Raw genomic sequence first — 4049 nt, 5'->3', positions numbered from 1 at the left:
CTCTCAGCGTCTCTGTCTCTCTGTTTCTCAGCATCTCTGCCTCTCTGTCTCTCGGCATCTCTGTCTCTCAGTGTCTCTGTCTCTCTGTCTCTCGGTGTCTCTGTCTCTCTGTCTCTCGGCATCTCTGTCTCTCTGTCTCTCGGCATCTCTGTCTTTCTGTCTCTTGGCGTCTCTCACTCTCTCTCGGCGTCTCTGTCTCTGTCTCCCTGTCTCTAGGTTTCTCCCTCTCTCAGAAACTCTTATTTCCTTATCCAGCCCTCTAGGCCCCAGGGTTGGCTCTGCCACTTTCCCAGAGTTCTCTGCACCCCCGGCTCCCGGGTGGCAACCTCAGGCGCCCACCTACCTACTGGGTGACACCCCGTGTCTCTGCCCCGCGGCCGCCTTGGCGAGGCGGCGAGGCCCTGAGCGGAGAGGGGGCTCGGCCGCCTGCAGCCCACCCTGCTGTTTCTGTTGAGCAAGCGCGCACCTGGAACCCAGCCCACACGACTCCCTCGGGGCCCTGCGGGGGGCTCGGGGGGCTCCCTGGGGGCGGCTCCAGCCCCCCTGGGTCACAGCCTGGCTTCTGCTGCTCCCTTTGGGGGTGCTGGGAGGAGGCAGGACACAGGGTTGGCACGGGGGGCGCCTGAGTCTGGAGCCTGGGGGAGGAGGCAGGAAGCCAGAGGAGGAAGCCGCGGCTGGGGCAGGGGAGCCTGGGGAGGAGGGGGCAGCCCGAGACCTCCCCAGCGTCCCTGGCCCCGGAGGGGCGCCCCCAGACACCCTCGCCGCAGCCGCCGTCACGAGAGCTCATCAGAGGCGCAGACGCGGGCTTGCAGCCAATTTCCACCGTCTGCTCATCGAAATGAGAAATCGGAGGCTGCCCGCCCGGGAGCGCTGATAACACTCTCAGGTACGGCCCCCCACTTATCGCGGCGGGGTCACCTCTGTCTCCAAAGACTTGTTTTCCTAAAAAAAAAAAAATTGCCTAGAACTGGGACGTGTGATGAGGCCGGCGGTGCTGGGGGAGGGCAGAAGCCGAGGAATTCTTCCCTTCCTCGGGCTCCGGAGAGGGCGAGGGGAGGTGGCAGGCGCGCAAGCACCCCTCCAGCGCAGGCCTGGCGCTGCTCACGGGGACCCCAGCCCGCCCAGAGCCCCCCTGCCTGGAGGGGGAGGGGACGGGGGATCCCTGGGACGGTTTCCCTCCACGGGGCGGTGGGTCGGTCCCAGGGGAAGGAGAGAGACCGCGGCCTCCACTCCGCCCAGGGCCACGCGGCCAGCAAAGCCAGACACTGGCCAGGAGGCCACTCTGAGGGGGACAGGGCGACGGGACAGCAGGGAGCAGGGCCCCCCAGCCTGCTCTCTCAAGCCCCCCAAGTCACACGGGTCTCGGAACCCTCCTTGGCCTGCGGAGTCTCTGCCTCCCCTTCTCCCCAGCCCGGCCTCTCCTTGGGACCCTCTTGGCCATGTCTCTCTGGCCTCCGCCCTCGCTGCCCTCCCTGCCTCTCCCTCCCTCGGGGTCCCCCGAGACCCCTGAGTGTCAGATATGGCGCCTCTCCACGACCAATTTTTTTTCCCTCTTCTACCTCTTTCTTTTCTGAGAGTGTCTGCCCCGGCCTCTCTCCCTCCCTCCCTCTCTCTATTCTCTCACCCTCTCTCTCTCCCTCCCTCTCTAGCCTTCTTCTCTCTCCTCTCCCTCCCTCCCTCTCTTTCTCTTCTTTCTCTCTACCCCTTCTCTCTCTCCCCCTCTCTCCTCGATCTCCCTCTTTCTCTCCTCTCTTTCTTTCTCCTTTCTCTCTCTCTCTCTCTCTCTCTCTCTCTCTCTCTCTCTCTCTCTCCCCGTCTCCCCCTCCTCCCGTGTCTATTTCAGTATTTGTTTCCCTGTATATCTGCCCCCATATGCGCCTGTTTTCAGGAATCACTCCTGCTGGTGCTCGGGGGACCATATGTGGTGCTAGAGATCGAACCGGAGTTGGAGGCATGGAAGGCAAGTGACCTGCCAGTTGTCCGGTCTCCCCTATATCCGAGTGGCTCCTCCCCCAGTCCCCTGGGACTGTGCCTCCACCTCTCCACTCGGTGTCAAGAGACTCATGTTGGAGCAGAAGCAAGGGGACCAACGGGTGAGTCCCTGGGAGGTGGGCGGGAGGGAACGTCGGGGCGGGGGGGGGCAAAGGGGGGGACTCTCCGGGTGGCCAGGAGAACTGCGTGGCTCAAAGCAAGACCAGACGGCTGCTTCTCCCTGAGCGGAGTCTGACCCAGCACCTTCTTCCCCAGGTGCCAGCTGCCAGCCAGGTGTTGAGTTCACGTCACTTAGGCCCTGCGGTGAGTTTAGCCGGTGCCAGAACAGGGCACAAGGCCCAGCGGTGCCATGTGCTAGCTGGGAAAGGCAGACACGCCCTTTCATCTCTTCGAATCTCATTTCTTCACCGCAATCTGTACTACCAACTTCACGGGTCACTGTGAGGATCAAGTTATTTCAACTTAAGTTGTTTATTTCAAACACTACCTGGTGCATGGTGGACTCAAATATGTCTACAGGAAAGCAAATGGCGTGAGAACTGCCACCACAGTCTCCAAAGAGATCAGTGGGGAAGGGGCATCTTTAAACGAAATGGGGATCCCTAAAGGGGTCTTGAGGGATGAGTAGGAGTTTGCTGAGCTTACAGCGGGCCTTCCCGATTGACGATGCAGCCTGAGCCAGTGCCAGCTCACCGGTGAAGAAGGAGAAGGCCAGAGGGTGAGAGGTCGGGCATAAGGGGAAGTCAGGCATAGTCCTACATAGTCATAATAACAGGCCACAAAGTCACACACACACACACACACACACACACACACACACACACACACAAATCACAAAAGCAGCTGTGATGTGCCTGTAGGTCATTCGTCCGTGACAGGCACTCTGGGTCTGCAGGCATGAGAGGGTGCCCAGGTCGCTCCATCCTGCAGGGACCACGACTGCCCATGCCACCCGTGCTCCGTCCGCGCCGTCCCCGTTTCCCTGGGCGTGGGCAGGCGCCCAGCCCCGCGGGCCCAGAGGAGGAGCCGGGCCGCGGCCCCCTGGCAGGTTCTCACAGCCCCTGCTCCCCCTGGCGCATTCTTGGCCCTGCGTCTCTCACAGATGCTGGAAGAAATGAGGAAAATGTTCCTTGGACCAGCTCACTGGTATTTAGATTTCCCCAGAACTCCAAACCAGAGCCGCGGCCAAGCCGGCGGGGGGGCCCCCGGACACGCCCCAAGTCAGAGAGGCTGCTCGGGGCTCCAACTTTCTCAGCCCTTCCCCGTGAGCGACCCCCCCGACCCCCACTCCCCGTGCCCCCTCTGGCCTGGAGCGAGCGATATGGGAAAGAGCTTTTCCTTCTCCCCGTTGCCTGGGTGACACCGCGGCCCGGAGGCCCGTCCACTCAGCCCGTCTCCCGGAGACTGTGGCATCGCCCAGAGCCGCACAGCCTGGGTTTAGCGCCTTCCTCCTGGGGCACAGTGGCAGCGGCCTCTGGGGCGGGGGGTGGGTTCCCAATGTCATCCCTTGGGATGATAGAGACACCCTCCCACCCCCCGCCACCTGGGGTGTGAGCTGCAGAGAGATGCCATCCTCAAGAGCACAGGGGGCTGGGGATTGGACACAGCGGGGAAGGCGCTTGGCTGGCATGCAACTGGCCTGGGTTCGAGCCCCGGCACAGCACAGGGTCTCCAAGCGTGACTGGGAGGAGAGACCCCCCCTGAGCACAGAGTCAGGGGCAGCCCTGGAAAATTGCTGGGTGTGCCCGACCCCAGATCAAAAGAGGTTCTAGAAAAGAGCAAGCGTGTTGATTCTTTACTGTCCTCAGCACTCGGGGGGGCGGTTGGGGGTCACCGGCGAGGCTCAGGGAGACAGGGTGGGGCGTGGGGGGGCGGCCTGAAGGGTCAAGTTCAACGGGGCCTTTGAACCGTGACGATAGATCCCCCGGGACAGGGGCCCTGACTGCAGTGTGAGGGGGACCCCCAGAGACCCAGAGGGGCAGATGAGGAGGAGGAGCGGGTCCAGCCTCCAGGATGCAGGGGGACCCTGTGCCTGGGTACGGCAGGGCTGGGGTTGG

The 4049-nt window shown here is 62.7% G+C and overlaps 1 long non-coding RNA gene across 1 annotated transcript; it reads left to right on the top strand.

The window, feature by feature from the left end:
• Positions 1–656: 656 nt before the first annotated feature.
• Positions 657–3629, top strand: LOC129407118 (uncharacterized). The gene is made up of 3 exons (XR_008631428.1): positions 657–886; positions 1889–2093; positions 2248–3629. It is a non-coding gene; the product is annotated as an uncharacterized LOC129407118 (long non-coding RNA).
• Positions 3630–4049: the final 420 nt, after the last annotated feature.

Source organism: Sorex araneus, chromosome 9 (assembly GCF_027595985.1).
Source record: "Sorex araneus isolate mSorAra2 chromosome 9, mSorAra2.pri, whole genome shotgun sequence".
NCBI classification, from domain to species: domain Eukaryota; kingdom Metazoa; phylum Chordata; class Mammalia; order Eulipotyphla; family Soricidae; genus Sorex; species Sorex araneus.
Note: the sequence above shows the minus strand (reverse complement) of the source record. Positions and strands in the feature narration are given on the sequence as shown.